Source organism: Electrona antarctica, assembly GCF_951216825.1.
Source record: "Electrona antarctica genome assembly, chromosome: 7".
NCBI lineage: Eukaryota > Metazoa > Chordata > Actinopteri > Myctophiformes > Myctophidae > Electrona > Electrona antarctica.
Window position 1 is genome coordinate 48,153,683 of NC_136812.1, and position 16,937 is coordinate 48,170,619.

The 16,937-nt window shown below is 41.6% G+C and overlaps 1 long non-coding RNA gene across 1 annotated transcript; it reads right to left on the bottom strand.

Annotated features, from left to right (window-relative positions):
• Window positions 1-1,196: 1,196 nt before the first annotated feature.
• On the bottom strand, window positions 1,197-12,523 carry LOC306926762. Its single transcript, XR_013790429.1, has 7 exons — window positions 12,446-12,523; window positions 9,997-10,008; window positions 7,592-7,612; window positions 7,422-7,442; window positions 7,159-7,170; window positions 6,991-7,011; window positions 1,197-1,528 (listed from the first exon to the last, which is right to left on the bottom strand). It is a non-coding gene; the product is annotated as an uncharacterized lncRNA (long non-coding RNA).
• Window positions 12,524-16,937: the final 4,414 nt, after the last annotated feature.

Below are 16,937 nucleotides of genomic sequence, written 5' to 3' on the forward strand. Positions count from 1 at the left end.
TCGAAAAGTGAAGACGGCTCGCCCCAAGCCGTGGATAGCTCGCCCCCAAAGCGTGGATATCTCGCCCCAACGCATGGATATCTCGCCCCATGTTTATTTCATGTTTATGTTACCTTATTTCTCATATTAGAACATTTAGAATCAATGTTGTTTGTCAAAGGAGAACATTTAGAACCAGTTTGTTGTTGTTGTTGGTCAAATTAAAATTATGTATGGATAATGAATGGCTCACCCCCTTCCATTGTTCTGGAAATTCCATTCTGGAAAGGTGTTCCATTCCTCCATTACTGAAATTAGTTGTTGTTGTTGTTGTTGTTGTTGTACTATTGTTGTACTATTCTAGGTCTGCCTAAAAGTACAGTACTTGTTAGAGTTAAAGATTTAGTTGGGGACCTGGAGTCTGTGAAATCTTTCACAGACTTACAGCGCCACCAACAGGTGGATTTTTGAAAATGACTCAAATCATGAAGGCAGCTTACGTGGAATCTTTCACAGACTTTCATAGGCTACTAGGCTGAGGAATATATCCCACCCTTTTCACATTGGCCAGTTACAGCGCCACCAACAGGTGGATTTTGAAAATGATCAAACACCAATCAAGCAAATGTTTGGTCGTTTTTTGTAGGCCACCACAATGCTTTTCCAATGGGAGTCAAATGGTTTGACCAAACATTTTTGTTTGATGAAAGGGCAGGGGCAGAACACTGCCAGCAATCAGCAATCGAACACAAATGTTTGGTCAAACCATGTGACTCCCATTGGAAAAGCATTGTGGTGGCCTAAAAAAACAAAAAACGACCAAACATTTGCTTGATTGGTGTTTGATACATTTGAATGAGGCCTTATTAGGCCATATTCACATGTATCAAACGCAATCAAACAAATGTTTGGTCGTTTTTTTGTTTTATTATATAACATCACAACACCAAGTTTGATGAGGTAGTATTGCTTTGTTGTATTGCTTTGTTGTATTGCTTTGTTTTCAAATTTTAAGGTTTTCTTAATTTTTCATTTTCTAAAAAAGGAACATTTTGGAGTTGGGTGGTTTCTTCTCAACAGCAGAAATATGAAAGAAAAAACAACATAAATATGTATTATTGACACATTGTACCACATTGTAAAAATAAAAAGAAAGAAAAAAATAAATCAGACATCTTCTCATAACCTGAAGCTTATTTCAATGTATTAAGCTGACATATAGAACATTTTAATCATAACATTTAGATCTATAGACCAAATTTTTGTTTACAAACATGGGGTCTGGGCACACGGGTGACTGTTTCATGTAATCAATTCCCAACAGCAACTGAAAGTTTGATGGGGCATTTTTTTTCCATTGCATCTTACGAGAGGAAGGGTTCTTCTGCTGCCGGTATGCGCGCACATGCTGTTTCTTATCAGTGTGACGTCGTCTGTCGGGGTGTCATATATACTCTAAGGTCCATACTCCATCCAAAGGTAGTCTTCGCTGTAGTCTTCCGGCGGCGTCTCTTCCGAGTTTTTAGACAGCTGGTGGTGGATGGAAAAGCTGGAAAAGGTGGAAGCTTAATTAGCATCATACATCATCATACATCGCATTCCGTGCTCAGCCAATCAAGTAAAAGTATCAATACTGCAATGTCAGAAAATCTAAATGTACTTGAGTAAAAGTACAAATGTATTGGTATCAAAAGTACTTAACCCTAGAACACTAAACACGGGTGATTTTCACCCGGACACTTATATTTTTGTAATTTTCATAATGTTGCTGATGTCTGAGGTGGATGGGTCTTTCAGTAGCTTCATGATGCTCAGTGATACATCATAATGTTGCTGATGTCTGAGGTGGATGGGTCTTTCAGTAGCTTCTTGATGCTCAGTGACATCATAATGTTGCTGATGTCTGAGGTGGATGGGTCTTTCAGTAGCTTCATGATGCTCAGTGACATCATAATGTTGCTGATGTCTGAGGTGGGTGGGTCTTTCAGTAGCTTCATGATGCTCAGTGACATTATGAGGTTATTCTGCTTTATTGTTCCTATACATGTTATTGTTTTTATGAAGTGAAATGTGACATGTGATGCTGACTGTCACGGGGCAGCCCGTGCCCTATATACACACACACTCTGATTAAGGACATTGCACGCACGCACACACCACACAGACTGTGGGAGATGATGTAATGTCAATACTGTTGATGAATGCATTTCACTATTTATTCACAAGTCATAATGATGTACAATGTTTATTGTTTATTGAAACCTGTGGTTAGCTCATTGGCACTGGTATGGCCTCTCCAGTGCTGGCACTCTTCTGTCAGACTCTGAACTGCTGAACCAGAGCAGGGCTCAGCCAGTCAGCTTAAGACAGGGGGGAAGGGGCCAAGTACTGTTGAGGAGTAGGGGTGTTCCACAGTGTTGATGAGCAAAGTATTACTATTATCGGTGGAGATGATTGCAAACCCAAAGGATGTTTAGACTAAAATAGAACATCTACATCTAACATGTAGTCATGTTCAGCGGATATCGGTGAGCTTGTAGATAAGCTGTTTAGATTTAATTGCTTCTCTGTGAGTGGTAGGATTCTCTCATATAAAAGGGAGACTGCAGGCAGAGCTAGTGGGTTATGCTCGGGCAGGCAACATGCTGACAGCCCATTGAGAGAGCTGCTAGGGCCCATTTCATGGGCGTAGCCTAGTTCAGTTTTTGTTATTTTTCCTTTGTCCTAAGTTTGCCATTAAGTATTTTTGAGTTCTTTGTTTTGGATTTTTGGCCAGTATGATTTTTGCTGTTTGATATTTTTGTTATTGTGAATATCTGCACTGGAGCTGGAGTGGGAGAAATAAAAGCCATACAAAGCATCACTGACTGTTTTTGGAGCCTTGGCCGTTCGGGCAACTTCACACTGACTATTTGTAGAATAGTATTCTTTCCTATGAGAAAAGTAACAGATTTCATTGTGAACCGTTTTATTTTGTCAGTTACCTTTTGTGGCATCTCTATATAAATATACAAACTATAACCCTACGATCCCACTTATTTTTTTCCTTAGTTAATCATTTTCCCTAATGGACAAAGGGCGATTGTTACAACATCATAGAAGGTAGCTTTGTTTCCCTGTCCACATCCCTAGAAAAACTACAGGCAGGTGTTCGGGTGAATTTCACCCGTCTTTAGTGATAGTGTGATAGAGAAAAATCCCACACACCCACAATGGACTTTTATTGTATGTTTGTCTTCACTGGACCATTCTCACATGTCCTAGAAATGGGTGGACCAAAGGAGAAGTTCCCAACTTCATTTATCTTTTTTTTAGGAATATTTTTAAAATACTATTTTAATACTTTTTCGTTTTTTTGTTGATAAGTCATGATGAAATATTAATTATTATTAATATTGCAATATATTTTGATGAGAAATATTTGTTATGGAATATTTTTTTCTTGGGTAAAATATACCAGTGTTTAGTGATGGTGTAACAAAAAACATGTTTAGTGTTCTAGGGTTAAAGTACCAAAAGTAGAAAGTAGTCATTATGCAGAATGTCCCATTTCACAAGTTTTCAAATGTATGCAATGAAAAAAAATAATCAAATGGCCAAAATGTATACATAGCTGAAGTGGTTAGTTTGTTTTGTATAATAATCACAATCTACAAAGTATCTAGTAACTAAAGGTTTCAAATAATTGCAGTGGAGTAAAAGTACCTCTGAGATGTAGTGGAGTAGAAGTAAAAGTATACTGGAAATTGTAAATAATACTGTAAAGTAAAAGTTCCTCAAAGTATTTAAGTAGCCTACAGTACTAGAGTAAATGTATTTAGTTACATTACACCACTGACTGCAGCTCAGGAGGAGCACTAATGATGCTTTGTTGTGCAATAGTGTAATGCACTAAAAATAGCTGATCTACAAACTCACAGCCTGTTGCAGATGCAGTAGATTTAAGCAATAAGCCACGAGAGGTCTCAGGTTACCGGGTATTTTACAATGGCTGGGGGCGTAGGCAGACCCGACGTGGAGCGGAGGGTCTTCTACCCCCCAGCCATTGTAAAATACCAGGTTAGCTGGGGCCACATCACTTCCTTGTTGTGCTCGGCAAGTAGGCTATGTGACGGGAGAATAGCGCTTGATGTCTTTACGGGGCTGCCTGGAGCCACACATTCACAGTCATATGAGCCGGGCGGTGGTTAGGCGCCCGCACGGCATGGGTTTGTAAGGCAATCAAGCGCTCCCCTTCCCCAGTACAGCTACAGAGATGCGGAATCAGCTGCGAATGATATAAAGTGATTGAAGGTGTGGGTTATCGGTGAAATTTACACCGGTCACGTGACGGTAAGCAGCCAATCAGAATCAAGTATTGGGATTAACCGTTTTAGAAGGATCAACAAAGGCCAGCACAAATGTTGCCTTACATTTGTGCTGGTGTTGTGCTGGAGTTCATGTGTTTAATTTTCGTTAAACTGGACAGCAGAACATATTGACTCACCTGCTCAACTTCTGTGGTAACCTGACAAAATAATGAAGAGTTGGTGTTATAAAGGCTCAAAAGAGACCCACAACAATGTTTACGTGTTTATGTGTTTACAGTATTTGAAGTCTAGGCCTACTAGTTGTCATGTGTTAAACTGAACATAAGCAGAACAGATTGACTCACCGCATCCAGATGCTAACAAAAGAAAAGAAGAGTTGGAGAGTTATAAAGGCTCAAAAAATAATTGTCTACCCTATATTTGAAGTACTAGTCCTTTATGTGTGTATTTCATGTAGTAGTTAGTCATTCTGTGTATATGTAGGCTACTACTGCACATTTGTGCTGCATGGTGTTGTGCTGGAGTTCATGTGTTATTGTGTATATTTGAAGTACCCTACTAGTAGTTAGCCATTCGTTAAACTGGACAGCAGAACATATTGACTCACCTGCCAAATTATTGTGGTATCCTGACAAAATAATGAAGAGTTGGTGTTATAAAGGCTCAACAGAGACCCACAACAATGTTTACGTGTTTATGTAGAACATCTACATCTAACATGTAGTCATGTTCAGCGGATATCGGTGAGCTTGTAGATAAGCTGTTTAGATTTAATTGCTTCTCTGTGAGTGGTAGGATTCTCTCATATAAAAGGGAGACTGCAGGCAGAGCTAGTGGGTTATGCTCGGGCAGGCAACATGCTGACAGCCCATTGAGAGAGCTGCTAGGGCCCATTTCATGGGCGTAGCCTAGTTCAGTTTTTGTTATTTTTCCTTTGTCCTAAGTTTGCCATTAAGTATTTTTGAGTTCTTTGTTTTGGATTTTTGGCCAGTATGATTTTTGCTGTTTGATATTTTTGTTATTGTGAATATCTGCACTGGAGCTGGAGTGGGAGAAATAAAAGCCATACAAAGCATCACTGACTGTTTTTGGAGCCTTGGCCGTTCGGGCAACTTCACACTGACTATTTGTAGAATAGTATTCTTTCCTATGAGAAAAGTAACAGATTTCATTGTGAACCGTTTTATTTTGTCAGTTACCTTTTGTGGCATCTCTATATAAATATACAAACTATAACCCTACGATCCCACTTATTTTTTTCCTTAGTTAATCATTTTCCCTAATGGACAAAGGGCGATTGTTACAACATCATAGAAGGTAGCTTTGTTTCCCTGTCCACATCCCTAGAAAAACTACAGGCAGGTGTTCGGGTGAATTTCACCCGTCTTTAGTGATAGTGTGATAGAGAAAAATCCCACACACCCACAATGGACTTTTATTGTATGTTTGTCTTCACTGGACCATTCTCACATGTCCTAGAAATGGGTGGACCAAAGGAGAAGTTCCCAACTTCATTTATCTTTTTTTTAGGAATATTTTTAAAATACTATTTTAATACTTTTTCGTTTTTTTGTTGATAAGTCATGATGAAATATTAATTATTATTAATATTGCAATATATTTTGATGAGAAATATTTGTTATGGAATATTTTTTTCTTGGGTAAAATATACCAGTGTTTAGTGATGGTGTAACAAAAAACATGTTTAGTGTTCTAGGGTTAAAGTACCAAAAGTAGAAAGTAGTCATTATGCAGAATGTCCCATTTCACAAGTTTTCAAATGTATGCAATGAAAAAAAATAATCAAATGGCCAAAATGTATACATAGCTGAAGTGGTTAGTTTGTTTTGTATAATAATCACAATCTACAAAGTATCTAGTAACTAAAGGTTTCAAATAATTGCAGTGGAGTAAAAGTACCTCTGAGATGTAGTGGAGTAGAAGTAAAAGTATACTGGAAATTGTAAATAATACTGTAAAGTAAAAGTTCCTCAAAGTATTTAAGTAGCCTACAGTACTAGAGTAAATGTATTTAGTTACATTACACCACTGACTGCAGCTCAGGAGGAGCACTAATGATGCTTTGTTGTGCAATAGTGTAATGCACTAAAAATAGCTGATCTACAAACTCACAGCCTGTTGCAGATGCAGTAGATTTAAGCAATAAGCCACGAGAGGTCTCAGGTTACCGGGTATTTTACAATGGCTGGGGGCGTAGGCAGACCCGACGTGGAGCGGAGGGTCTTCTACCCCCCAGCCATTGTAAAATACCAGGTTAGCTGGGGCCACATCACTTCCTTGTTGTGCTCGGCAAGTAGGCTATGTGACGGGAGAATAGCGCTTGATGTCTTTACGGGGCTGCCTGGAGCCACACATTCACAGTCATATGAGCCGGGCGGTGGTTAGGCGCCCGCACGGCATGGGTTTGTAAGGCAATCAAGCGCTCCCCTTCCCCAGTACAGCTACAGAGATGCGGAATCAGCTGCGAATGATATAAAGTGATTGAAGGTGTGGGTTATCGGTGAAATTTACACCGGTCACGTGACGGTAAGCAGCCAATCAGAATCAAGTATTGGGATTAACCGTTTTAGAAGGATCAACAAAGGCCAGCACAAATGTTGCCTTACATTTGTGCTGGTGTTGTGCTGGAGTTCATGTGTTTAATTTTCGTTAAACTGGACAGCAGAACATATTGACTCACCTGCTCAACTTCTGTGGTAACCTGACAAAATAATGAAGAGTTGGTGTTATAAAGGCTCAAAAGAGACCCACAACAATGTTTACGTGTTTATGTGTTTACAGTATTTGAAGTCTAGGCCTACTAGTTGTCATGTGTTAAACTGAACATAAGCAGAACAGATTGACTCACCGCATCCAGATGCTAACAAAAGAAAAGAAGAGTTGGAGAGTTATAAAGGCTCAAAAAATAATTGTCTACCCTATATTTGAAGTACTAGTCCTTTATGTGTGTATTTCATGTAGTAGTTAGTCATTCTGTGTATATGTAGGCTACTACTGCACATTTGTGCTGCATGGTGTTGTGCTGGAGTTCATGTGTTATTGTGTATATTTGAAGTACCCTACTAGTAGTTAGCCATTCGTTAAACTGGACAGCAGAACATATTGACTCACCTGCCAAATTATTGTGGTATCCTGACAAAATAATGAAGAGTTGGTGTTATAAAGGCTCAACAGAGACCCACAACAATGTTTACGTGTTTATGTGTATATACAGTATTTGAAATATAGGCCTACTAGTTGTCATTTGTTAAACTGAACAGAAGCAGAACAGATTGACTCACCTTATACACTCGATCCAGATCCTGACAAAGGAAAAGAAGAGTTGGAGAGTTATAAAGGCTCAACAGAGACCAGACATTTAGGTACATCACTATGTATGTATATACACTAGAATTTCGCGGGCCTTCGGCCCGCTCATCCCAGAGTTGCGTTGCCCCGCGTTGCGATACAGAAGTCCACAGATACAGAAGTGCACAGTGACACGCGTTGTATGCAGCTGTTTTGTGTTGCAGCGCGCGTGTAGTGTTGTTGTTGTTATCCATATATGCGCCTCGGTTCGTCCCGTTTGTTCCACGCCAGGTGTCGACGCAGTCGTTGGCGCAAATTTCGTATTATTTTAACTGTGTATGTAATCGCGGCTAGTAGCACAAATTTCTTTTTAGGAGCACGATGAAAAGTTATCAAATAATGTGTTTGAGGGCCCTCCTATATACAGCTTTAGTCCCCACACGTCTCAATATTTGCCATGGACAAAGAACAGAGAAATTAGGTCGAAATGCCGCTAAATATGACGTAAATTAAAATGTATTATATATATATTTTTTTTTAATTGAATGTAAATACTTTACTTATAAAAAAACCTGGCAACCCGCACCCCGCGATCATTTTCCGCGAACCGGAGCGGTGCTCCCTAGCCTGCTGGAGGGGTTCACATCATCCCATGCACCCTCGAGAGGAAAAAGAAGGAAAATAAATGCAGCCTTGAGCCTACGTACCAATGTGGTGTTGTGGAGCTTGATCACCTCCTCCTCCTCCTTTTCTCCCCAAATTGGCAATCCCAATAAATGCAAAAGTTGCCTAGTGTGAATACTTCCACAGCCTAATTACTAAAGGATAAACTATCAGTCTTCTCCGAAATCGGTCAATGTTTGTCAACTCAGCACGTGTTGACAACGCATAGTAAACAGAAGCCGTGTGTGTGTCACACCAAAAGTGGTGACCTATAGAATCCTGTACATAGAAGCATCACGCAATCGTCTCCCTCCCTGTGTGGGTCACGTGGTGGGCTGTGAGCAAATGGGAGAGGGAATGTAGTGTTGCCAGGTCCGCGTATTGTAAGCGAGTGGTAGTGTGTGTAAGTAGCGTGTTGAATGGCATTTTTTCTGTGCTTGTTTTCATAGACGTGGCAACAAATTAGGCGGGGGTGTCGGTGCTTGTGGCGTGTTTGTGTTTATTATTGATATTGATATTGTTTGCGAGTGTGGACGGGAGCCGGCTTTAGTGGCAGTGCGATGACAATTTTTACGCGGGTGGTGTTGAGTGCGGCCGTGCGGCGCGACATGAGGAGATAGGGAACGAACGACGCGGAGGGTAAGTGTGTGACGTGTTAGTGTGTTGTTGCAGTGTGTGTTGCAGCGTGTTGCAGCGTGTCAGTGACGTAGTAGCTGGTGACTTTCTTTTCGTGGTTTGGGCTTTGGGCACACCTTTTCAAATGTATAATAGATATATACATACATACATACAATCATACATACATACATACTTCATTCGCACATATAATGTATATACTTCACTTTGCACGCACGCACGCACGCACGCACGCACGCACGCACGCACGCACGCACGCACGCACGCACGCACGCACGCACGCACACACACACACACACACACACACACACACACACACACACACACACACACACACACACACACACACGTCACTGGTGGACGGGTGTCCGAACTGCCAAAAGCCCTCCTATGAGAAACAGTTGTGGTGTTTTATCATGAGTATAGGAAAAAATGGTGGTGTTTTATCATGAACATTAGTGAGGACCAATTATATGAAGAGATGTTGAAAAGTGGTGAAGTGGTCCTTTAACCGAAAAAAGCCAGCATACCATAACTAAAAAAAGAAAAGAAAAGAAAACCCTACTGTTCTTAGTGAGACTTTAATCACAAAGCATGGCTACTCATCAAGCCATTGTACAGGCTAGCAAGTCCTCTCACGCTCAATTACCCGTATTGGGCCGAATATAAGATGACTCTGATTATAAGACGACCCACATTTTTCAAGACTCATTTGTGGAAAAAAACATTGACTGTCAAACAGTCTAGTACCCGATTACAGTACGACCTAATGTTTTTTGGGAAAAAACAAACAAACATATTATTAAATTCAGGCCAAATAGGGTATATCATTCTCTGTAGTATTATTTAATTATATCATTATAATTATAGTTTATTATCTACAAATCACACCCGTGTGAAGTGAGGGGCGCTCTTATCATCGTTTCATCATCATACATCATTTCAATCTGGCCAATCACAATCTGCGTCCTCACCTTCGTCGCACGCACGCACGCACGCACGCACGCACGCACGCACGCACGCACGCACGCACGCAGGCACACACTCACACACTCACACACACACACACTCTGAACAGAAGCAGAACAGATTGACTCACCTTTCTCAGTTCCTGACAAAAGAAAAGAAGAGTTGGAGAGTTATAAAGGATCAACAGAGACCAGACATACATACATACTTAATTCGCACATATACTGTATATAATTCACTTCGCACGCACGCACGCACGCACGCACGCACGCACGCACGCACGCACGCACGCACGCACGCACGCACGCACGCACGCACGCACGCACGCACGCACGCACGCACACACACACACACACACACACACAAACACACACACACACACACACACACAATCTCAGTCAAAATTATGTCTAAACCCCTATAATCTCACTAAATGTATCTAAAACTTACCTTAAAGGAGAATTCCATACTAAAAGGCTTTCTTACCTTTCTTTGTAGTTGTTACATCCCCACCAAAGAGCTGGTCCAGGTGTTATTTTGTGCAAAAGCTCCTTATTGGCTATTTCCCCTACCATAAGCCCTAAATGAATTGCATTGAATTGAATGGGGCTATGGGGTGTTGTGCTAATTCGCTTATTTCCATCACTCAAAATTATAATCTTTTTGCATATATCCTCTCTTCATAATGTAAATAATATCCCAAGCGGCACACTTTACTACTTATTTTGATGGAAATAAGCGAATTAGCACAACACCCCATAGCCCCATTCAATTCCCATTCAATTCAATGCAATTCATTGAGGGCTTATGGTAGGGGAAATAGCCAATAAGGAGTTTTTGCACAAAATAACACCTGGACCTCTTTGGTGGGGATATAACGACTACAAAGAAAGGTAAGAAAGCCTTCTAGCATGGAATTCTCCTTTAACCCTAACCTCAGTAAACTTATGCCTATAACCTTAACCGAAAAAAGCCGGCCAGGTCTAAACAAAAAAAAAAGAAAAGAAAACCCTACTGTTCTTAGTGAGACTTTAATCACAAAGCATGGCTACTCATCAAGCCATTGAACAGACTAGCAAGTCTCAATTACCCGTATTGGGCCGAATATAAGATGACTCTGATTATAAGACGACACACATTTTTCAAGACTCATTTGTGGGAAAAAAATCACACCCGTGTGAACTGAGTGGTGTAAGGTTTTATATAGCATGATCAGCTGTGGTCTGACGTAATGTCTGACGTTAAAGATCTTTGGCTAGGTAGACTCGTCTTCTGATGTGATGATTTGTGACCATGAAGTTGATTCAGCTGGAGTTTTTGTCCGATGTGAGGTATTATATAAGGTAAGGTATTATATAGCCTGATCAGCTCTGATCTGACGTAATGAAATCACACCTGGATGTGATTTCACAACTGGCTTTTTTTGTGCAGAGAAAATGACCATGGTTGCTACGGTCATCCAGTTCACCCGGGTGTGATTTAATTACGTCAGAAATTATTTTGAACATAGCAACCATGCTCATTTTTTTCTGCACACAAAAGCCAGTTGTAGGAGTGGTTTACACCACTCAAAAACATAAACAGTCTAGTACCCGATTACAGTACGACCCCATTTTTTGTGGGATATTTCCATTGGAAAAAACAAACAAACATAGTATTAAATTCAGGCCAATAGGGTATATCCTTCTCTGTAGTATTATTTAATTATATCGTTATAATTATAGTTTATTATCTACAAATCACACCCGTGTGAAGTGAGGGGCGCTCTTATCATCGTACATCATCATACATCATTTCAATCTGGCCAATCACAATCTGCGTCCTCACCTTCGTCTTCAATGTTTGTGTTTACGGTTACGCAATGTTTGTGTTTACGGTTACGCAATGTTTGTGTTTACGGTTACGCAATGTTTGTGGTTACGGTTATGCAATGTTTGTGTTTACACAAAAACTCAAAACTGGCCATTCGTTGTCAATGGCATTTAATTTGTGTTAGGACAATGTTTGTGTTTACACAAACCCTCAAAAGCCCCTCCTAAAAGCCCATACCAAAAAAATAATAATAAGGGAAAAAAATCCCCCATGGGATTTAAACCTATGATTTGAACACATTGGGTTGGTTTGAGAGCCAAGCATGCCAACTCATCAAGCTATTGCACAGGTACAAATAGCAATCAATGAAAATAACCCAAAACAAACACAAACACCTCAGTTCAGAAGTAGACCTGTGGCATTTCCATATGCTTTTAACTTGAAATAGAGTCTAGCTTTTAATTTGAAATAGAGCTTCCTGTTCAAGCATTGTGCCCTTCTGTTACAGTACATGCATACTCAACATACCGTACACACTATACTCAACCACACGCACGCACGCATGCACGCACGCACGCACACACACACACACACACACACACACACACACACACACACACACACACACACACACACACACACACACACACACACACACACACTTGAAGTATGCATGTATGTGTTTATGTGTATATACAGTATTTGAAGTATAGGCCTACTAGTTGTCATTTTGTTAAACTGAACAGAAGCAGAACAGATTGACTCACCCGAGTCACCTCTCTCATTTCCTGAAAAAAGAAAATAAGAGTTGGAGAGTTATAAAGGATCAACAGAGACCAGACATATACATACTTCATTCGCACATATACTGTATATACTTCACTTCGCACGCACGCACGCACGCACGCACGCACGCACGCACGCACGCACGCACGCACGCACGCACGCACGCACACACACACACAGACACACACACACACAATCTCAGTCAAAATTATGCCTAAACCCCTATAATCTCACTAAATCTTAATCTAAAACTAACCTTAACCCTAACCTCAGTCTCATAAGAAGTCTCATAGGAAGGCTGTGGGCAGTTCAGAAACGCGTCCACCAGGGACATCATTGATGGAGAATCCAAGCTAATAGAAACGGCAGGCTTTCTTTTCCAGAAAAGTTGCAATGCAAAAGTTGAAGCCATCGTTCTCACGATAATACAAATCTATATATTTTAAAACAAATCTTGTTTAAAAATAATTCTGCCTAATGATGATGTCAATGGTGGACGGGTGTCCGAACTGCCCAAAGCCCTCCTATGAGACACTGACTGAGTAGGAAAAAAATGGTGGTGTTTTATCATGAACATTATTGAGGACCAATTATATGAAGAGATGTTGAAAAGTTGAGCCTTTATAAAGTTGGTGTTATAAAGGCTCAACAGAGACCCACAACAATGTTTACGTGTTTATGTGTATACAGTATTTGAAGTATAGGCCTACTAGTTGTCATGTGTTAAACTGAACAGAAGCAGAACAGATTGACTCACCTCTCTCAGTTCCTGAAAAAAGAAAAGAAGAGTTGGAGAGTTATAAAGGCTCAACAGAGACCAGAACAAAATAATTGTGTACCCTATATTTGAAGTACTAGTCATTTATGTGTGTATTTCATGTAGTAGGAGTTAGTCATTTTGTGTATATGTACTACTGTACATGAACAGCAGAACATATTGACACACACACACACACACACACACACACACACACACACACACACACACACACACACACACACACACACACACACACACACACACACACACACACACACATATACATATACAGTATTTGAAGTATAGGCCTACTAGTTGTCATGTGTTAAACTGAACAGAAGCAGAACAGATTGACTCACCTCTCTCAGTTCCTGACAAAAGAAAAGAAGAGTTGGAGAGTTATAAAGGATCAACAGAGACCAGAACAAAATAACTGTGTACCCTATATTTGAAGTACTAGTCATTTATGTGTGTATTTCATGTAGTAGTTGTTAGTCATTCTGTATATGCACTACTTGTTGTCAGTACTAGTTCATGTGTGTATTTAGTCTTGTGTGTGTCTATTTGACCTTGTGTTAACTGTCAGTTAGTTGTGTTGTGTTGCTGTGTCAGTTCACTGTGTGGTACTGAAGTCAGTTAGTTGTGTTGTGTTGCTGTGTCAGTTCACTGTGTGGTACTGAAGTCAGTTAGTTGTGTTGTGTTGCTGTGTCAGTTCACTGTGTGGTACTGAAGTCAGTTAGTTGTGTTGTGTTGCTGTGTCAGTTCACTGTGTGGTACTGAAGTCAGTTAGTTGTGTTGTGTTGCTGTGTCAGTTCACTGTGTGGTACTGAAGTCAGTTAGTTGTGTTGTGTTGCTGTGTCAGTTCACTGTGTGGTACTGAAGTCAGTTAGTTGTGTTGTGTTGCTGTGTCAGTTCACTGTGTGGTACTGAAGTCAGTTAGTTGTGTTGTGGTGGAAAAAAGTACTCAATTGTTTTACTTAAGTAAAAGTACCAATACTGCAATTTAGAACTACTTCGTTACAAATAAGAGTAAGGGTGCACTCACACGGTTAATGCAATTCTTGTGCTCGTTGGATGCTCGTTGGGTAGTGTCATGGCCGCCCAATGTATTTCCAATGGAGGTCACATGGTTTGACCCAACATTGTGTTGTGTGAGGGGGAGGGGCGCAGTCGTGCGCCCCTCCCCCTCACACAACACAATGTTGGGTCAAACCATGTGACCTCCATTGGAAATGCATTGGGCCGCTGGGCGGCCATGACACAACACCCAACGAGCACGAGAATTGCATGAAAGGTGTGAGCTCAGCCTAAGGCTGAGCTCACACCTTTCATGCAATTCTCGTGCTCGTTGGGTGTTGTGTTGGGAAAGGTGTGAGCTCAGCCTAAGGCTGAGCTCACACCTTTCATGCAATTCTCGTGCTCGTTGGGTGTTGTGTCATGGCCGCCCAGCGGCCCAATGCATTTCCAATGGAGGTCACATGGTTTGACCCAACATTGTGTTGTGTGAGGGGGAGGGGCGCAGTCGTCCGCCCCTCCCCCTCACACAACACAATGTTGGGTCAAACCATGTGACCTCCATTGGAAATACATTGGGCGGCCATGACACAACACAACATGCATCCAACGAGCATCCAACGAGCACGAGAATTGCATGAAAGGTGTGAGCTCAGCCTTAGGGTGCACTCACACGGTTAATGCAATTCTCTGTGCTCGTTGGGTGTTGTGTCATGGCCGCCCAGCGGCCCAATGCATTTCCAATGGAGGTCACATGGTTTGACCCAACATTGTGTTGTGTGAGGGGGAGGGGCGCAGTCGTGCGCCCCTCCCCCTCACACAACACAATGTTGGGTCAAACCATGTGACCTCCATTGGAAATACATTGGGCGGCCAAGAATTGCATGAAAGGTGTGAGCTCAGCCTTAGGCTGAGCTCACACCTTTCATGCAATTCTGTGCTCGTTGGATGCTTGTTGGATGCATGTTGTGTTGTGTCATGGCCGCCCAATGTATGTGAGGGGTGAGGGGGAGGGGGAGGGGCGGACGACTGCGTGAGGGGGACGACTGCGTGAAGGGGACGACTGCGCCCCTCCCCCTCACACAACACAATGTTGGGTCAAACCATGTGACCTCCATTGGAAATGCATTGGGCCGCTGGGCGGCCATGACACAACACCCAACGAGCACAGAGAATTGCATGAAAGGTGTGAGCTCAGCCTAAGGCTGAGCTCACACCTTTCATGCAATTCTCGTGCTCGTTGGATGCTCGTTGGGTTGTGTCATGGCCGCCCAATGTATTTCCAATGGAGGTCACATGGTTTGACCCAACATTGTGTTGTGTGAGGGGGAGGGGCGCACGACTGCGCCCCTCCCCCTCACACAACACAATGTTGGGTCAAAGCACGTGACTCCCATTGGTAATACATTGGGCGGCCATGACACAACACAACATGCATCCAACGAGCATCCAACGAGCAGAGAATTGCATGAAAGGTGTGAGCTCAGCCTAAGGCTGAGCTCACACCTTTCATGCAATTCTGTGCTCAACAAAACAACAATGTGACCTTGCCATGATGCTATGGTCACGGGTATGTGAGTCATAACAGATACAAAAGTAAATAAAAGGTTTGATATAGAAAACGTGATGTTCTCCAATGTCGATGAGATGTGCTTCAATCAATAGAATAGCAAGTATAAACCTAGACCTCGGGCAGGTGGGGTCATCAATACCTCCGTACACCAGTGGCGGAAAGTAACTAAGTACATTTACTTAAGTACCACTTAAGTACTTTACTTTAGTAAGTCCAATTTTCTGTACTTTAACTTCTACTCCACTACATTTCAGAGGCAATTAAATATTGTATACTTTCACACCACTATAATTATTTGACAACTTTAGTTACTAGTTACTTCACTTCAGTCCTATATACATTTCGCCCATTTGGAAATAGCAGATCTATAAACTCACAATGCGTCGCGATGCGACACATTGTGAACGTGTAGATCTGCTATTTTCACATTTGAAAACTTGTAAAACAGGACACCCCCGACTCGAGTCCTTGTACCGAGACTTGACTAAAAACTGAGAGAAAGTTGAGACAGCAGACAGCTGCTTGATGTTTCCTCAGGCTCAGATGGTCATTTATTAGCAGACAGAGTACAAGGCTTCCGCTGCCAGCAAGTGGCAGTGGGCCCCAAAATGACCATCCACACGTATAATGACCGGACCAACTGACTGAATTCTCATAAAGTAGTGGTAGTTTACAGGCATAGAGGTGAAGAAGAGAGGCCTCTCTGAAGGCAATTTGATCAACAATTTGCTCCTGGCCCATCAACAAAACCCCTTTTACAGATTACACCAGGAACAAGTCAGGACAGTCCTGCAGGAACCATATAACAAAATAATTGTAATCTTGGTGGCACTTCACCTAGCTTTTGAATACAGTTAAGAACAGGCCTTGGGATACACTTGACTTGTATAAGTAGGCCAGACAGGCCAGACCTATAGGCTTCACACAGTGCACATTTGTCCAAGAATAAGAGATAGGGCCTATCGCGTTGCGTGTTCGAGTCATGACAACCTTTGTTGCGTGTCTCTCCCCTTCTCTCTCTCTCTCTCTCTCTCTCTCTCTTTCCTGTCTATCTTCACTTGATACTATCAATAAAGGCAGAAAAGCCAAAAACAAATCTTTAAAAAGAAAAAAGGAGATATGTTGA